Here is a 20416-nt window from a genome sequence, read left to right as displayed (position 1 = left end):
CTTCCTCCTTTGTGGTTCGGCTGAAGGTGCAACTAGACGGAATAGCCAACTTTTGATGTTTTCTTCTTTAGTTGTTTGGTCATAAAGCTTTTCTAGAGTTTTTGTTATTTTGATTTCATAAGGAGATATAATTTTGGTAAATTTTTACTGATTCAATTTGCATTGGATAAGTGAATTGATGTTGTGATTGATTATTGTTTGAGTTTGATTGAATTTATGTTAAATTTTTGTGATATATTGATTATTTGATGATGATGATGATGGTTTGGATAGTGTTAGTGCAGTCAAGAACCTCATTATTTTGAAGAATTTGGGGCTGTGACTATGTTGGAAATTGAGCAAAATTTGTATGGTTAAAGGGCCGAGAGATTAAATTAAAAGTTGTGAAAAATTGATAACCGTAAAACTCGAAAACGGATTAATTTTTAAGTAAATATTTTTGAAGGAAAAGGAATAAGGGTTTCGGTTTTGGGAAAGAAGAGAGACCAGCGTTTGAGTTTTAGTTTAAAGGGTAAAATTGTATTTTAACAAACAGATCAAGATAAAATTTGTAATTATATAAATTTTTGGGTGTTTTGGGTAATAAATAAAGTATAGGGATAAAATGAATATTTTATAAAAATTTAGGGTTGCTTTAGAAATATTTAAATAAGTGATGTTTGAAATATAATTTTATGAAATGTTGGGTTAAAAGTAAAATAATTAAAAGTTTGAGGTTTAAAACGTAATCGATAAAAGTTTAGAAATAAAACTTAAAAGAGTTAAGCCTTCAAGAAGTTATAAACACTATTTATTTATTACTTAAATTATTTTATTTATATTAAAGAAAATTATTATTATTAAAAATATTATTTAGTAAAGATATTATTATTATTATTATCGATATTATTAATGATAATATAGAATATAATAAATAGAAGTACTCTCTTAAAAGATTTAGAGGTACAAAATTAATTTAAGAATCTTATGATTCTCTTTTCATAAAATACTTAGTAGAAGGCAAGAGGATAATGTGAAGATAGTCGGAGCTATTAATCATAAATAAGTAAAAAACTAAAGAAAAAGAGAGAAAATAAATCGACACATGCGATTATGGGAAGGTCACAAAAGGGTGACGGTAAATATGGTTATGGTGCTGAAGGATAAATGTTAACAAGTCGTGGGCTGTGTATGTGAATGATTGTGCGAGGACGCCCGTAAATATGGAATGGTGATGCGGATTTTCAAACCACAAACTACCGGCAAGTGCACCGGGTCGTATCAAGTAATAAATTCACGGTGAATGAGTATCGATCCCACGAGAATTAACGGATTAAGCAAGCAATAGTCAATCGATTATTCTAGTCAGACAATCAAAAACAGGTTTTTAGAAAACTTTAACAATAACAATGAATTAAGCAAAGGCTAACAGTAAGTGTTGAAAGATAATATGATTAAAAGAGTTAAGGTTTTAGAGATGTTGAAACTTTAGGATCAAATACTTTTCACTTTTTTATCTTGATCATGCAAAGATACATCCATGGCAAATCATCAATAATCAAACTCCAATCCATTGGTGATTTAATTTCTCTTTAGCCTAATTAATTTCTAATCCCTTAGTCCATTATTTAAGAAAAGAGTTACGCATGTTCACTGATTTATAAACCACACAACTCCTAAGAATATTCCCTAGTTGATTCAATGTCACTTATCAAGTCTACTATCAAAATTTAAAAGCTGTGAGAATTAATTTTCAAGCTTAATTCAATTAATCAACTTTTTCAAGAAGTTAAAAGAATTCAAATCAGAAAAGAGTTGTTTCCCAACACATTCAAACACTATTGGATGAAGAACGAAAACCTTTTCCTAAGAAGATATCAATGTACTAATCAAAGGTAGAAAAATCTAGAATATGAGTCCATAGGAATCATAAGAGCTCCTAACCTTAACCAAGGAGAATTAGTTGCTCGTGTTTTTAGAGAAAACCTAATATCATGAAAAGTAAAAGTGCCAAAAAAGAAGAGAGAAGAGAGAACCCTCAAAACGTCTCACTTCTCCTCTTAAATACTAACCCTAAAAGGAATTCAAATTCAAACTAAAACATAATCAAATTTAAATTAAAATCAAATCTAACTAATTAATATTTTCCTCCAACCAATCTTTCAATCTTTTCTTCTTGAAAATTCTCAATTAATAATGTGATTGGTGGGTTTAAGTTGAGCCTTTGATTAACTACACAAGTGATAAACAATTGAACACTTAGTGGCTTAGTTTGAGTCCCTTAGAGAGTGTTCATATTTTCACGTCGCACGTGAAGAATCCATGTGCAACGTGAAGCTCAATTTCAATTTAATTCACTCTCTGTCTTACCCACGTTGAACGTGACTTTAATTTCCCTCAATTCTGGCTTCTGTTTGTTCCCGAGCGTTGCACGTCAAAAATATCACATGGAACATGAACCAGATGTTGTGTGTACGTATGCATCATGCATACGCATGATGCCTCAAAATTCTCTTGTTGTGCGTACACATGAGTCATGCGTACACATGATAGCCCACATACCACGTTGATGTCTTCACGTCCCATGTTGATGCTTTCACGTCCCACATTGAAATGGGAGTCATGCATACGCATGGGTCATGCGTACGTACGCATGGGTCATGCGTACGCATGAATGAGCATATTGTGCCACTTGTGCGTAGGCATGGGTCATGCGTACGCATGGCTTCCATTTTGGCGTTGGACGCCAATGCTCCCACATTGCACATTGAAGGACCTAGTGCCCCTAGGAGGGTATAATTGGTTGGTGTGGCACGTTTTGCCCTCCCACGGTGCACGTGAAGCTTGATTTCAACATAGGGAGCTCTCTGTTTAGTCCAGAGAGCTTTCTGTTTGCTTTTCTATTCTTGGTCTTTCCTGCTCAAAGTGATTCCTGGCCTCCTTTTTTCTTTAATCTTCACCAAATTTTTTTTCTAAATTCTCCTGTAATCAATGAATGCACACTAACTCAAAGTATTGCTCAATTAACCATGAAATCATCACTTATTTTGCAATAATTCTTAGTTTATTGAATAGAATTCTATGAGAAAAATACTAAAAATTCAAACGCATCACAACACCAAACTTAATACTTTGTTTGTCCTTAAGCAAAAGAAAAGAAAAGAAAAGAATTATTTTAGATGAAAGGGGGGTTGAATTATTCTTGAAACTCATGTCCCTCTTAGGAGTAGAATTTAGCAAATCATGTGAGTACCTTGAATTCTCTCTGTCTTTGTTGCTGTCATCCTGGGTAGTTCCTACTTCCTCTGCCTTTACCTATATATTGAGTCTTGTGATGTTAAAACTTAAAACACACCATTATACACTAAACATCTGCCTGAAAAATAATTGGTTCTAAACAATTTTGTTTTGTAGGTACTTCAAATTGGTCTTTGACAGAGATCTTATAGGAGTCTATCATGATTGGTAAGTTCTATGATCAGAATTTCATGTATTTTCACTTAAGGGCATATCGGAAAGAGCCTTTGGAGTTTAATATTTTGCCTTCTATAGTGTGGCACAAACCTGCAAACCTTTCGTAGTAAATGTCTTAATGATAATTATTATTATTTGTTTTTCTAAAAAATAACTCAAGAACATCTATAGGGTTTTATTATAGAGACAAAGATGGCAAGCTCCCGGGGATGCTGATATTGTTGCGTTAAAGAATTACTGGGATGCTCAATACTATGGTGAAATAAGCATTGGTACCCCTTCCCAAAAGTTCACTGTTATTTTTGATACTGTTACCTCTAATATGTGGTTTCTTATGCTGGTTTGTTCATAGACATTTCCAATTATTGTGCAGGTTGCTTGCTACCTACATAACAAGTACAAGTCTAGCGAATCAAGTACATATAAGGAAAATGGTTTGGTACTTTGCTTTGATTGAGATTTAAAATTCCTTTAGGATAAATTCCATGATTTATGTTGCTTCATAATTTTTTTATGAGTTGTTTGGGGTCCTTTCTTACTTTGTCTGCATTTTACTTGATCAATACAAACAATTGAATGTCGATGGAGACTGCACATACACCAGGATGGTGTCCTTTCATTTTTCCTTTATAATTTACCTTTCTATATATTATTTAGGGACTTCTGCTGCTATTCAATATGGTATTGGATCAATTTCTGGATTCTTTAGCTATGATGATGTCAAAGTTGGTGTCATAACTATAAAGAACTAGGTAAAATTGATTGTCAATCCCTTTTTATTTAATCTTTTCCTTCACCTCAAAGGATGAGGGTGTCAGTTAAATTGGCTTCTTTCATGATATATTGATAAATCAATTGAGATTGGTCCTTTTAGGAATTCATTGAAGCAACTAAAGAGCTTGGAGTTACATTTGTAATAGCTAAGTTTGATGGTTTGGTTGGACTTGGATTTTAAGAGATAGCAGTTGGAAAAGCTGTTCCACTATGGTGTTTGTCCACATCTAAACTTTTGATTGAATATTTTGCTAACACTTTTGTTTAATCTTTGTCATTTACGAGGCACTTTCTTGTCACAGGTACAATATGATTGAGCAGGGTCTTGTTAAGGAAATATATGGTGTGGGAAAAAAGCAATAATTATTAGATAATAATTTAGTTTACTATCAGCTTGTATTAGGTCTATTGACATTTTCAACTTGTAATTCGATTTAGCCTTCTATTCCTGTTATCCTGTATCAGCTTTATAGTATTCCTGTTATCCTATATCAGCTTTATAGAGTTTCCTTTTCTATATCTTTTGTTGTAGAGTGATACTAGTTTGATCTAAAAGTAGTCACAATATGGTTTTGAGAATTTCTTGATCCATGATAACGAAAAAAAAATTACTTTTTTGTTAATAACTACCGGCAAGTGCACCGGGTCGTATCAAGTAATAAAACTCACAGAGAGTGAGGTCGATCCCACGAGGATTAACGGATTAAGCAAACAATAGTTGATTGATTATTCTAGTTAGACAAACATTAAAGAGAGATAATCAACAAGAAATATAAATGACATGAAAGTAAAGGAAAGTAATAAAGTGCAAGAAAGTAAATGGCATAAATGTAAAGTACAAGAAAGTAAAGTGTTGGAAAAATAAAGTGCAGAAAATGTAAATAACCATAAAGTAAATAAAAGAAAGAAAGATATTGCATTCTCTGGATTAATTGATTTCATCTCATCTTCAATCATGCAACTCATTGACCTCTTGGCAATCATGAGTGATTGAGTCCCAATTTCTTGGTAACTCAATCTCTCCAATCTTGATCAATAGCCAATTTTTTGGTCTAATTGCTCATGAAGAGAGATGAAGCTCGTTCCCTGATTATACCACACATCCTCATGGATCCAAGTAATGGGTAGATCTAGCGCCACAATTATCTAATCCCAAAACCCAAATCCACTCAATGTGAGAAAGGATTTCAAGCATGATTTTATGTTTCTTCTTCCAAGGTTCCCATAAAACCCAATTGCATTCAATCTCTTTTCCAAGATAATTGAATGCTAAACATGAAGTACGGAATTTTTTCTAGTAAATCAAAGAGAGATGAATAGAAGAAGAAGAATAAAAATAATCAATTCATCAAATAGCAATAGAGCTCTCTTTCCCAATGGAAAGAGTTAGTAATTCATAACTAAAATATTTACAAAGTAAGAAAGAAAATGGAGGAAAAGAGGAGGGTGGAAGGGAGGGATCCGAAGACCCACTCCTAGTGGAGTGTGTATCCTTGGAATGGTAGATCCCCTTAATGTGTGTGTGGTGGTCCTATTTACAGTTATCTTAAATTACAAACTCAAATGAAATTGAAAGCAAATTATAATGAAATAAAAATGAACTATTCTAGATATTTCTTGTGGCCTTGATTGATTAAAAATTGTGGCTTGAATGAGAGTTGGAGTGGGCTTGGTTGAAGGTTGGGAGCTGCAAGGAGAAGTTGGCGTGTGGTTTCAAGTGCCACGCCCAATAGAAATTTCTCACTGGAGTATGACCCACTTTGAAATGCTGAAAATATGGAGTTGTTTGGGCCTTAAAATGAATTTCTACTATAAAGTATTATATATTGTTGGAAAGCCCTGGATGTTAGCTTTCTAACTCCGCTAGAATCAACTCAATTGAACTTCTGTAGCTCAATTTATGCCCAATTGAAGGTGAAGAGGTCAGTCTGTCAAATACCTCGGCGTGCCATGCCCCTTATGTTGTGAAACTAGTGTGCCACGCCCATTCTTGGCACTTGTGAAAGTAAAACTGGCGTGCCACGCCCATGTTTCCCGTGTCACGCCCACTGGCACGCCCATAGACACGCCCAGCTTGTGACACTGAAAGAATAGTCTTTTTCACCTTTATATTTAACGTCCAATATAAAGTGTTATATATCGTTGGAAAGCTCTAGATGTTAGCTTTCCAAAGCCACAAACAGTGCATCGTTTGGACCTCTACAAAGCAAGTTATTCTCCTTTGAAAATGAAGAGGTCAAGTTGGTATCTTTGTAGGGACGTGCTGTGCTCCTTGTATTTTCGGGGTCAATATCTTCCTCAATTCAAGTGTCCACCATAAAGTGTTATATATGGTTGGAACACTCTAGATGTATACTTTCTAATGGTACTAGAATCATCTCATTTGGAGTTGTGTAGCTCAAGATATGTTCATTTGAATGGGAGGAGATCAGGCTGGCATATGCCCTGGCGTGCCACGCCCATGTAGAACTCTTCAATCTTCTTTGATGGAATGTTGGCCTAGCGTGCCATGCCCAAAACACCAAGTGGCACGCCCTCTTTGAGATCTTGACTTCACAAGCTTGGTGTGCCACGCCCAGAGCACCAAGTGGCACACCCATTGATGAGAGTTGGCTTCATATGCTTGGCGTGCCGCGCTCAGAGCACCAAGTGGCACGCCCATTGATGAGAGTTGGCTTCACAAGCTTGGTGTGTCACGCCCAGAGTACGCCAGATTTCTTTACTTATTTGTGCTTTTTGCTTCTTTTTCCACCATTTTCTACAAATTAAAGTTAAACAATTCAAAGAAATCAAAGCAATATACAACTTAAGCACAAAAACACTCAATAATTAAGTATAATGAATTAAATTTTGATATGAAAAAGCATAGAGAAACATAACATGATGCGCAGTCATCACAACACTAAACTTAAACTTTGCTTGTTCTCAAGCAAATAAAGAATCATGCAATACATTTTGACAAACCAAGGTGAAAAGAGTAGCAATTTTTATGTTTATGGTTGGCTAGTTTCTTATGCATGCTATAGTCACAAAAGAAATTCAAATGATTGATGCTTCTATCTAGCTCATTTTATGAAATCTTTTTCTTTATGTTCCTTCCTTGAAACAAGCTTTTCATTCTTTTCTTAGCTTCTTGGGTGCTTTGCACCATTTGTTGAAAGCTACCACTCTAAATGTTTTGTTGTCAAGTATTACCACTTGATACATAAGCACCACAAGCATTTAATTAGAGGACTCTTTTAGCTCATTTGTTTCTTTTCTTTACTCTCTAATCATTGATGCTCAGAGCCTTAAGCTTTGAGGGAGTGCTTTGCGCTTGAGCCTAGCCTTGACTCTAAGTGTTTTATTTTCAAACTTTTTGCTTGATACATAAACACCACAAGAACTTAACAAATGAATTGTCATTGGTACTCAGAGCCTTTAGCTTTCTCATTCTTTTCCTTTTTCTTTTCTTGCCTTAATTGCATTTGCTTCTTCAAGGTTTTCAAGATTTCAAAAATTTCATAAAATGTCCTAGATGAAAACTTCAATTAAATAAATTCAAATGCAATTGAGCAACAATAATCATGCTAACTTCCCAATACTTATAAGCTCATAGTAACTTCTTCTTTAATTACCTTGTTTGTTTATGAACATGATGCTTAATTACTTTGAACTCACAAAACTCAAGATGGTAGTCATAATGTCATAGCACATGTTACACCAGCAATCAAGCCATGCTTATTCACAACACACATGTATACAAAGGAATAAGAGACAATCATGCAATTGAATATACAGAAAACAAATAAGAGGAAAAGAAACTTTACCACCTTGTAGTTCATCTTCATTGTTGTTGTTGTCCTTTTCCTCCTATTCTTCTCCTTCCCACACCAACTTAGAATGATTGCTTCAAGCAACAAATAAAACAGTGCTGATGGGATTTATAATGGGTCATGAATGTCTTAAACAATGGAGTGTTAGTAGTACATGTATTTTATGCAAGCAAAATTAAGAATCACAATAAAGGCACAAGAAACAGAGACATTGTGATTGCAAAAACAAGAGGGTGTGTATGATACATTGCATAGAAAACGAGTGGCACACTAAACTTAGTGTGATACTTTCAATTGGAGTTGATGCAAGTATCCAGTGAAGAATTGGAAACAAATTGTTGCAAGGCAACACCAAACTTATCTTATGCGATCTCATCTCAATTTATTTGAAAGAAAACTAAGCAAATAAAGAAACTGTTGTGTGTCAATAACACAATCACCAAGAAACAGAGAATTTTCTTTTGTCACCAAGGAATCCTTAGTGAGGCATTAACACAAACAGTTGATTGACAAGAGAAAATAAAGGAATGAAAGTAATAGAAACAAAAATAAAAATGTCTAATCTAGGTAATCAACCAACCGGTAGTTTGTTAATCACAATTAATCCCCGGTAACGACGCCATAAACTTGATGACTAGGATTTATTGTATCTCTACAATAACTCTTTCGGCAAGTATACTGAACTATCGTCAAGTAAACTAAGAGTGAGGTCGATCCCACATGGATTGATTGATTGAACAACTTTAGTTACTGGGTAATTTAGTCAAGCTAATCAAGAATAAGTGTTGAGTGCAGAAAATTAAATGACAGAATTATAAATGACTTGAACATAAAGAAACCGGTAAAGTGCTAGAATGTAAAGGGCATAAAGATAAATTACTAGAATGTAAATGACTGAATTGTAAAAGGAAATGGATTGATTGACAGAAATTAAACAAAGCTATAAAGAATAGGGAAGATAAGAATGGGGAAGATTCATTGGGGTTAGGAGATGTTGCTTTCTCCGGATTAATTTTAGATCATCTCATCTTCAATCATGCAACTCATTGACCTCTTGGCAATCATGATTGATTGAATCTCAATTCCTTGGTAATTCAATCTCTCAAATCTTGATAATTAGCTAATTCCTTGGTCTAATTGCTCATGAAGAGAGGTAGGCTTGGTCCCTTATTTTACCACACATCCTCATAAATCCAAGTAATTTGGGCAGATTTAATGTCACCATATCCAATTCCAAAACCCAGATCTACTCAATGTGAGAAGGGATTTCAAGCATGATTTCATGTTTCCTCTTCCAAGGTTCCCATGAAACCCAAGTTGCATTCAATCTCTTTTCCAAGATAATTGAATGCTAAGCATGAAGAACGAAATTTCTTCTACCAAATCAAAAAGAGATGAAGAGAAGAAGAAATTCACTATCATTAATCCATCAAGTACAACAGAGCTCCCTCCCTCAATGAGAGGGAGTTTAGCTACTCATAGCTTAGAGAGAGTACAAGAGGTGGAAGAAGATGAAAGTAAAATAAATTGAAGTAAAAGTTCCAAGTCCCTTTTCAGTACTCTTCAAGGGATATTTATATAACTCCTATTACTAGAAATGAAAAATTACAAAAAGAAAAGAAAATTACAATTGAAAACTAAAGGGAATAACCATTCGTTAGAGGCATGTGAGTGGCGTGCCATGCCCAAAAGGTGTAGCTGGCTTGGCGTGCCACGCCCAACTCTCAAGTGGCACACCCATGATGATGATTGGCCTGGCGTGCCACGCCCAAAACTCAAGTGGCACGCCCCATGGTGCAGTCTTCCATCTTCTTTTTTGGCAATTTGAACTGGCGTGCCACGCCCTCAGCAAAATCTTCATTCTTCTTCTCTGGAAGGTTGGCTTGGCATGCCACGCCCAAGACTGGCGTGCCACGCCCTTATTAGTGTGCAATTGTCCCTTTCTGGTCCAGTGAGCTGGCGTGCCACGCCTAGGACTGGCGTGCCACGCCCATGGTGCGAGCAAGGTTGGCGTGGCATGCCCAAGTCCCAAGTGGCACGCCCATTGATAGTTAGCTTGGTGTGCCACGCCCAGAGTCTCAAGTGGCACGCCCTTGATGAAGTCTTCAATCTTCCCTTCTGGTTAAGTGAACTGGCGTGCCACACCCAGGACTCAAGTGGCACGCCCATGATGATAGATTGAGCTCACAAGCTTGGCGTGCCACGCCCCTAGTACCAAGTGGCACGCCCATTGATGCTGCTTCTTCCCTTCTCCTCTGGTCAATTGTATTAGCGTGCCACGCCTTCGACTTGGCATGCCACGCCCAACTTGTTAGATAGGCTTGGCGTGCCATGCCCTTGACAACTCTTCAAAACCCGTTTCTGGAAAATATTACTAGCGTGCCATGCCCAGCAGTGGCTTGCCATGCCCATTGTTGATCTTGAAGAACCCTCTTCTGGAAAGTATAGTTAGTGTGCCACGCCCATAGTGATACTTGAAGAATTCTCTTATGAAAAACATGCCTGGTGTGCCACGCCCATAGTGAACTGAGAACAACCTACTCTGGTAACTAGTCTTGGCGTGCCACGCTCGTTGCAACTCTTCAAGAACTCCTTCCTGGTCCATATAGTTGGCGTGCCACGCCCAAGTCTAGCGTGCCACGCCCATAGTAACTCTTCAAATTTTCTTTCTGGATAATATGCTTGGCGTGCCATGCCCCTTGTAGAGCTCCAAGGATTCTTCTCTGGGTTGGATAACTGGCGTGCCATGCCTGGCTTTGGCGTGGCACGCCCATTGTAGTTCTTCAAGGACTCTCTTCTGGTGATCATAGCTGGCGTGCCACGCCCAGTCAAAAATTCAGGCGTTTGCTTGAAGTGGCATGCCCCACACACACGCCTAGCATCTTTGCTTGCTTTCTTCCTCTTTTGTTACTCTTTTCACCTGAAATCCAAGTAAGAACTCATTTCAAAGCATATTGTTATAAACCTATGATATAGCTCTTATAAATGCATCAAAAGAATGAGAATTAATCACTTTTATGGCCCTTTTTGATGAGAGAAAGAGGTAGATGATGCAAGTCATCAATCCATCCCTTTGCAACTAACACTATTATAAATCAATAGTTGAATGAATTGGATAGGATTGCATGCTGATTGTCAAAACAATTTGGTATTTATTAAATTTGTATTTATTTTGTATGAAAACAAGTTTATTTTGCAATGGAAAAATCTAAAAAAAATTTATTTTACTTTACTGACGGATTTACAGATGGATTTTCTGTTTGTATTCAGATTTTGGGATGGTTTTCCAAGGTTCCAATTACAGATGAAAAATCCGTCGAAAAATCTATCTCTAATTACCGACAGAAAATCCGTCAGAAAATCTGTCTCTAATTACCGACAGAAAATCTGTCAGAAAGTTCAACGTTCCAAGGAAATGGAGGGGAGAATTTATCGAGGAAAAATCTGTCGGTAAATTACCGACGAAAAAAATCCGTCACTAAATAATTTCTGACAAAACTTTTACAGAGACAAAATCCGTCGGTAACTAAAAATACGCCTGTAATAAAAACTAAATCTATCTGTAAATTTGCCTATATTAAACAATTTTCTAGTTGTGTTTGATCGAGTCTGACCCAATTATCAGTAGGTTCAGAACTAATAGAGTGGGATCGGGTCAATTTTGGACGGATAATCCAATTATCCGTACCTATGAATATTGTACTTTTATACTCATCATTTTCTTCAACTTTCATAGTTAGTTATTAGATTTGGCCAGTTCGACCAAAAATTCGGTCATTTGATAGAATCAAGCCACTTTTTAAACCGCTTAAACATCAGACCTGCAAAACACCAGTTTGGTCCGACCGAATTTAAGCAAAACCAGTGACCCGGGCGGTTTCCATAACACGGACTGGGTTATGTTTAATTTTTCTTTCTAAAATTTTGAAAATGACGTCGTTTTCAAGTAAAGGAAAGCCAAAACCCTAATTTGCTCAGTGAACGTCTACTTCCTCTTCCTCTCGCACCCACCAGGCCACCCCTCAGTGTCTCAGTCTCGTCACTCTCTCATCTTTCTCACTGTCGCTCTCGCACTCAAGCTCTCTCGTCTCCGGTCTTGCAGTCAAGCTCGTCGTCGCTCTGTGTCTCGTCAACGTCTTGCAGTCAGCGCGCGCCTTCCCTGCGCTCGTCGTCGCCGACGGCAGAAGCAGCAGGCCTCGGGGCTGGTCGTCGTTGTCGTCTTCTTGCTTCGAGCCTCGCCGTTTTCTTCCACCTCGCCGTCAGTAGCTGGTCCCCGATTTGGTGAGTTCCAACAAATTTCCCTGTTCTTTCTTGCTCAATTTTGTTGCTGTTCATCTCTGCACTTTGAATTTGTTGCTGAAAATATCACTGAGCTAATTTCTTTTGGGCTAAAAATCATCAATGAGTTGAATTGTTTACTGATTATCATCACTGAACTTTGAATTTGTTACTGTTTTGTTGAAAAAATCACCCAGCTAAATTTTGGTTGCTATCATTCATCACTGCACCTTGACTTTATTGCTGAACATGTTGGAACTATTTGTTTTGGCTGAAAATCATCACCGAGTTGAATTTGTTACTGATTATCATCATTTAAACTTGAATCTGTTGTTTTGCTGAAATAATCACTTAGCTAAAATTTTGTTGCTATAAATAATCTTTTGAGCTAAATCTTTTGTTGCTAAAAATTATCATAGTTGAATTTGTTGTTGAAAATGAGGTTCATGCTCTCTGCAACACAGAATAAATTGTTCAGTTAAATTGTTGTTCCCATGCTCTTTGTTTGTTTTTTTTGCTAGAATTTTAAAAATGTCTTCATCACAACTCAGGTGCTATTATGAATTATTCTTGGTATTAATTTGTGAAAAATACACAAATGTAGATATAGATGCAAATCAAAATAAAGAAAATATTTGTCAAGTTTTAAATTTGTCCTATGAAGATATAGATATCGACTTTGAGATCACCTCTTGAATTTGATGTGCTGATTGTGTTATTTTTCCTCTCTTTTTTGTTCATTTAAATTCAGAAAGTATTTTGTACTAGTGACTAGTTTATTATCTCTTTTTGCATCATTGGTTATGTCTAAAAATTAATATTTGATCGTTATTAATATGTTTGTGGATGCATCCATTTTAAGTTTCAACTTTTGATTTTTGTTTTATTTTTATAATTTTACATTTTTATTTAATTATAATTGAGTCAACCGGGTGAATCAGTAACCCACTAGTTGAACGAATGATCTGGTAATCCGATCGTATGACTAGAACAATTACCAGTTTGGTTCTAATAACTATGGTCACACACGCACTTCACATGCTCATCCCTTTCACCCTCTTATAATGTCTCTCTCTGTCTCACACACATGGAAACAGATCCTCTCTAGTGCCAATAAAAATTAACACCCTCCAGTGTTTAATCTCAGCCTTTAATTAATTTTAACAGTAATATTTATGGTACTATTTTATTTAACCCACAACTCATTTTTGTCTCTTCAGTTCTACTATACCTTTCTTCTTTTTCGTACCTCTCCATATCTCCATCTTTGAGAAACTCCTATCTCTCCAAACTATTGATTTTTATGATGTCATGCAATGCTAATGAGAAACTACCGTAAATACTGTTTGATGACAATACACCTCTGCCTTCATTGTTGAGATTTTAGTGCCTTCCTTCGCGTTCGTATAACAAAACTAAACAATACAAACCAAAATAGTGAAACAGAGGCCATTAAATTAATTATATCACAAACTAAAACTCAATCACCATTGATTCTTCACTTCTTCTCTTGTTCATAAATTGGTTCTTGTTTGCCATTAAATTAATCATATCACAATCTCTCTGGCAAGTGGTTGTCTAGCATTAATCATTTCTTTCTGTTAGTCTCTTAATAAGTTTACTGATCTTTACCTTGCACAGCTCAAGTGATTGGATGCACGGAAGCAGAGTTAACAAGGCACCTTTGGTAAGCTGTTCTGATTAAGAGTCTTTATCTCCTTTGAAAGCTACTGTGAGGAACAGAATGTTGAAGGGTAATAAGCTTATATTAGTAGTCCATCAATCCATTTATGTGTGCACGTGTGTATTATTATTAGATGATACTTAGATGTAGCCTTTTACTTGATATTTTCCCTTTTTAGTTTTGCTATATTTTTAACACTAAACTAAGCAAGTTAGTTATGTTTTTTACTTCTCAATGTTTTTCTTTATTTTTGGCTTTTGTTAAATTTAGGGTTACTTTTTTTTTGAAGGTTGTGGATATAGAAGCTAATGTATTGAGGTAAGTTTGAATTGGTTGATCCAACAGTGAAGAGCTTTCTAAGGTATGTGCATGTGTGATTCATTGAATCTTTCATTCACATATTGAATCATCTTTTCTTAGCTATATTTTTTCATGGACACAGGGCTCATTCTATATTTTATTCTTGTGTGCAGAAGATTCTCTAGAGTTGCTCATAAAGGTAAAGATGTACGTGAGCTCTTGTTTTAATGTTCTAGTTGCTAAATTTTTGAAAAACTTGTTAGTGGCAGTAATTTACTCTATACTCATGAAATTGGCAAAAATGTTGTTTCTTGTTAATCCTTAAACTAACAATATTGCTAAAAGTGTTTTTTTCTTGTAGTGTGTTCATAAAGGTATCACTTAAGTCTCTGTCTATCATTAGAACTATCCATCTACCTTAGTTATGGTTTTCTCATGGCAGGATCCGACCCATGGATTGCATGGTTTCAAGCACCCTAGAGACCTGTGTTTATGCCAATTTTGCTGGTGCTCTAGCCTAGTTGTGTTCTGCAACAGGTACTTTGGCCTTTTCTTTTGCAGCTCATCTATGCTTAGAATCAGTGAGTCATACAGTGATGAATGTCAATTTCTGAGTCCTACTAGTCTCCCATTGTAAATCATAACAATGTTACTTTCTATATCATTTAGTCATGTTGGTGATAAATTTCCAACGGCCATGGTATATATGAGACTTTGTTTTCATTATTGTTCAAGGCCTCCAAATGCCATTTCTGCTCCTTTCTTCTTTTTTTTTTTCCTTCCTATGATACTTCCTATAATAATCATGCCAAAACTATCACGTAAGGCTGATAAACATTCTAGCCATCTTCTTGTGTTATATTTTTTCTGGAATCTTTAGTATCCCTAAGCTGCCTTGTCAACCCTTTTTTTAAGGTGATTTTAAATTTTCTTATTGTTAGAGAGTTATTGTGTTAAATTTGAGGGGTAATATTGGAACATTGTGTTACTTGTAAGCTTTCGCTTGAGGGGTTAATGGTGGAATTATCTCATTAATTTCTCTAGTTTTGGAAATAATAGTGGAAAGTCATAGAATAGGGACACTTGGAGAAGAGGAATCATAGGAAATAGCAGAATTCTTAATATATTATACTAAAAGAAATAAACAGGATTTATGTTTACCGCTGAATTACTTAGACCATTTAGCCATGCTTGTGATTCTCTTATGTTTTATGGTTAATTATTCATAACATGATTTATAAGCAACGAACCTAAAGCTCAAGAATGTGGAAGCTTCATATCTCAAACTTGGTATGACCTAAAACTTTGAACAAGATCTTTGGCACTGATAATTTGATTAAGCTCTACTTATTAGTTATTAAGCTTTTGTGAAACTTGTTTTTCTAAATTTTCCCGTAATGTTGTTAACATGATTCTTAACTGTTATATACATTTAGATTCTATATAGATATGGATACTATGCCGAGGCACCTTTTAGAGGAACTGATCACATAGGTAGCTAATACCATACTTCTGGAGGAGGGAAGAGATGTAGTTTGTGATCTTACTTTTGCTTTAGTTAAGCAGGTATTTTTTTATATCTTTGTTGTAACTATATATTATTTTCAAGATTTTTTCTTCTAAAAATTCTTAAAAATTTGATTGTTACTTTTAAATGAGATTATTTTCCAAAAGACTAAGAAACTAATAGATTAAAAAGGTATGAATTACAAATTTTTTCTTTATGTTCCACATTTTCCCCCTCTATGTGGCAGTTGAATTAAAATAGTTATATCATATGTGTTTTATCTCATGAGAAGTGCTTTGGAGCCAAGATTTTAAGTAAAAATAAAAAAGAAAAGTTGGTTAATGTTGGACTTCAATTCAATTTATATCACATGCATATTTTCTAAGCATTTTTTTGTATGTAGGATTTCCCAGGTATTTTGCGATTCGATATTTTGGTAAAGTCTCATCCAAGATATCATGACTACTGCCAGAAAATTCATGGTAGGAGTTTCTGATGTTAGACGCGACTACGCTTTGCTGTTCCTGGCTTGTGAGGTCGGATGTTTACTGTTGCTTATGTTGACAACAACATGCGAGTCTATGACACCGAGAGAGCCTGACCCTTTTTGTTACCTTTGAGGGTTCACCACAATGTGAGTTTATGACATTCAGAATTGTTAGCGGTATTACGATAGGTGACAACAGTAGCTTCACATTTGCTAGATTTGTTAGATATGACCGAAATATATACGATGCACCTATCATTGGGCCTATATATTGTTCCGTTATAAGTGATATGTCTATTAGATACATTTTAATTTTCTTTGATGGCAATGGGGAATGGTGGGTCGGTCTGGTCTGTAGAGGGGTTGCAGGTTAGGAGTTCTGCATATGGAACTTACTAAAGAGAGTATCAATGAATTTTGTCAGGTGGATCATTCCTAGATGAGGGAGATGTGCCCAGCTGATAAGTTATTCTTTTGCTAGATATCAAAGTGGTGGTTGTGTATCTTTGATTAACAGTGGTTAATTAGTGGCATGTTGCGTTTTAGGATTGATGCCTTTAGTTTGCAGAATTTCGAACATTGGTTGTGAATGATTTCATTTACAGATATTATCTTTATAAATTATTTTTCTAGATGTCACGGTGCATGTTCACACGGTAACATTTTTGGACCATCATGATCAAGAGTTGTGAATGCATTGTAATATGTAGAAAAAGAATTTATAAAGATAGGATCGGCAATGAATCAACCACAACAAATATATTCAAAATTTTGCAAATTAAATGTGCCAATCCTAAAACGCTGTCACCACATAATCACTACTAGTCAAAGATACACGCCTGCCACTTTGATAGCTAACAAAAGAATCATTCATCAATTGAAGTATATTCTCCTCCTCTAAGAATGAACCACCTGAAAAAATTTATCGAGGCTTCTTTTCTCCCAAGTCTCACACGTGGGATTCCTCACTTGCTACCCTTCCACATACCCCATTGTCGACAAAAATTAAAATGCCTCTACTAGGCACATCACCTATATCAGACTGATATTCAGAATGATATAAAGGCTCAATGATGGCTGCACTGTATATATTTAGCAAATGCGACACTTATAATGATACCGCTAACAATTCTGGACGTCATAAACTCACGTGGTGAATTTTTAAAGATAGTGAGGGATTAGGCTATCGACGTCGTTTTGCACGTTACGTCAACATAACCAGCAGCAAAGATCTGATATCCTAAGGCAAGAACACAATAGAGAAGTGACGTAGTCGAACATCAAGAATTGCTTCGGTGAAGCATGTGCAATCTCCTAACATGAAGTTTCTGGTTGTCTGATGCTAGAAGTCGTATTCTATTTGCCACGATTTACGTCGTAGCATAATGCAGAGATTTACATCGTAGCATAATGCAGAGCCATACTCTATCGGATCACGAACTACATCTCTTCCATCTTCCTCAAGTGTGGTATTAACAAAGGTTCTGAAAATCGAACTAGTCATCAAACTGTTCTAATTACTAATTTACTAATTTAATCGATCTAACCGTGGTTCAATCAGAAAAACCGTTTCATAATAAAATAATAAATAAATTATAAATAAACATTCTAAATATCTTTCAAATTTAAAATCTTACATAAAATATCACTAACTAAATGTAATTAATCATCAAAATATGCAATAACTTGCTGTAAATTTGTTGACAATTAACATAATTATACTTCCATTAAAAATAGTTGGATTGAATTACAATGTACAAGTTAAAGATAGAGAATATTGTCTTAATGTAGCTATAAGTCAAAAAGTAAAACAAAAAATGATAGTGTTGCACAATAAACACAACTGAGGAGGCAAAAATGATAGTGTTACACAATAAACACACAACTGAGGCTGAAACAAAAACACAACAAAACCTGAGACAAAGAATCCAACACGGAGGAGGGATAGCAAGTCGGCAGAGATCAAGAACAGCGACAATGCAACCAAACAATGAACAAAACAATGAAAACAGAATTTTTTTTATATAACAGAACAATCAAAACATGAATCATACCATCACTAATTGCAAATTTTTTCTTCACAAGAGAATGAAAACATGAAGCATATAATAAATCAAAAGATCACCAATTGCAAATTTTTTAATAAGAACAGAGGTTAGAACAGTGAAAAATAAAGATTAACCGTTTTCAACCCAATTTTAACAAAGCTCATCACAATGATTAACAACAAAAAAAGTAATGAAGGAACAGTGAATCAGTAACATAGGCAGTGCAAATTCAAGAAACTTTAATAAAATTTAACTACAGAAACAGACAGTAATAAAATTTAACTACAGAAATAGACAGTAAAGCAGTAATAGAGTTATCAATTTAAAATTTATCATCAAATACAATCAGTGAGCAAAACCAATCAACCAAGTACTGACTGGGCATTCAAAAAAAAAAAATCAAAAGAACATTTAAATCACAGCAAAAACACAACAACAATAGGAACATTTAAAACAAAGCAACCCAAAAAAAATCTAAAAATCACCATTGCTGAAAACGATGATTTGATACGTGTATGCTCAAAGAATTAAAAGCTAAGCTTACAGGAAAGTGAAGAATACCCAAACCAAAGAACCTTCAATCACAGCTTAAATCAAAAACAGGAAATCACAACAAAAATAAAAAAAATTAAAAGTAACAGAGGAACAATAGAACAACACAAGAACAATTAGCAAATTAACAAGTTCACAATAACAGTACAATTTACCAGAAGAACACTAATGCAAGAGGAATCATCATGCTAACATATTTTCTACAAAGATGCTATTTGTGCAGCTAAAATTTCCTAATTACTAAAATCCAATTATTCTAATTTCACATGCAATCAACTTACTTAGTTTTTAAAAGCTAAAAATTATAAAACCAACTAGAAATGTGGTTAAAGCATTTCATCAAACATGTTGAGTGCGGTAAAATTAAAACGAAATAAGAGAATTCAAAGCTTAATATCAATGTGATAGAGAAGAGAACGTAACTATTTTAAACTTTAATTCAGTCTACGAAAAAATCCAAACCACTATCAAAACAAATAGTTACTTATTGTAATAGAAATCAGAAGTTGCAGAGTTTGAAGTAGAGTGTTGGTGTTGTGTTAGTGCATTGTCTGGTGACGGGTTTAGGGAACTCACGGCGACGACAAAAGAGAGCAGTTCGACGGCTTGGTGGAGTGCGCGGGTTGGTCGCAGAGTTTGAAGCAGAGCAACATGGCTTCCAGACAAACGCGAATGCGAACTCGAACGGTGAACGACAAGTGAACGTGAACAGTGAACGCCGAGCGAACGTGAACAGCGAAGAACGCGAACGAAGACGACAGCTGAACGAAGACGCGAACGTGAACGACAAACAAACGGCGAGTGGAAGCGCAGCTGAGCAGACAAAGACGACGGACGCCGAGCTCGAGGAAGCAACCGCGATCGGTGACAGCAAACAGGGGTTGAAGACTTGGAGCACGAGGGAAGCTAGATAGACGGACGGATGGTGAACTTTGAGTGCGACTCCTTGCGGCGGTGGTGTAGGCTTACAGTGCTAGGGTTTTTTGGCTGGGTTTGTGTGATTTCTTTCTGAATGGAAGGGAGAAAGAAACGAAGGGGCTTCCGTTTTTGTGTAAACCGGGCGGGTTCCGGTTCAGTCCGACCGGCTGGTTCTCTGCCGGTTCAATGGTTTTTCACCAGTTTTTTAAACAACCATTTTATATGTCTGATTAGACTATTAATGTTGTCGGTTTGCGGTTGAACTATTCCAATTTTTAAAACATTGGTATTAACACCCGTGTAATAGGATTTTTCACTGAAATAAAATAAAAATATTTATTATTTTTCAAAATCCTATTTTTCAACTTTAATTTTTTAAATACGATTTTTTTTTTAATTTAAGGCGAGTTCGTCGCACCTCCGGCAAACTCTATTTTTTAGGTGAACTTTCTTTAAATCTTTTCTAAAATACACGGAAATCAAAGTTTTTAGCCATTATCATCGTATCTAAGAGTACATAGGAGTACACAAATATACACACAGACAACAAGCATGACTTCTTTAACATTGTTGACGAAAATGACAACTATTTTCATCGTC

The 20416-nt window shown here is 35.5% G+C and overlaps 1 long non-coding RNA gene across 1 annotated transcript; it reads right to left on the bottom strand.

The window, feature by feature from the left end:
* Positions 1 to 16991: 16991 nt before the first annotated feature.
* LOC140177029 (uncharacterized) lies at positions 16992 to 19918 on the bottom strand. Its single transcript, XR_011868482.1, has 2 exons — positions 19475 to 19918; positions 16992 to 17782 (listed from the first exon to the last, which is right to left on the bottom strand). It is a non-coding gene; the product is annotated as an uncharacterized lncRNA (long non-coding RNA).
* Between the last annotated feature and the right edge of the window lie 498 nt (positions 19919 to 20416).

This window comes from Arachis hypogaea, chromosome 12 (genome assembly GCF_003086295.3).
Source record: "Arachis hypogaea cultivar Tifrunner chromosome 12, arahy.Tifrunner.gnm2.J5K5, whole genome shotgun sequence".
In the NCBI taxonomy this organism is placed as follows: domain Eukaryota; kingdom Viridiplantae; phylum Streptophyta; class Magnoliopsida; order Fabales; family Fabaceae; genus Arachis; species Arachis hypogaea.
Note: the sequence above shows the minus strand (reverse complement) of the source record. Positions and strands in the feature narration are given on the sequence as shown.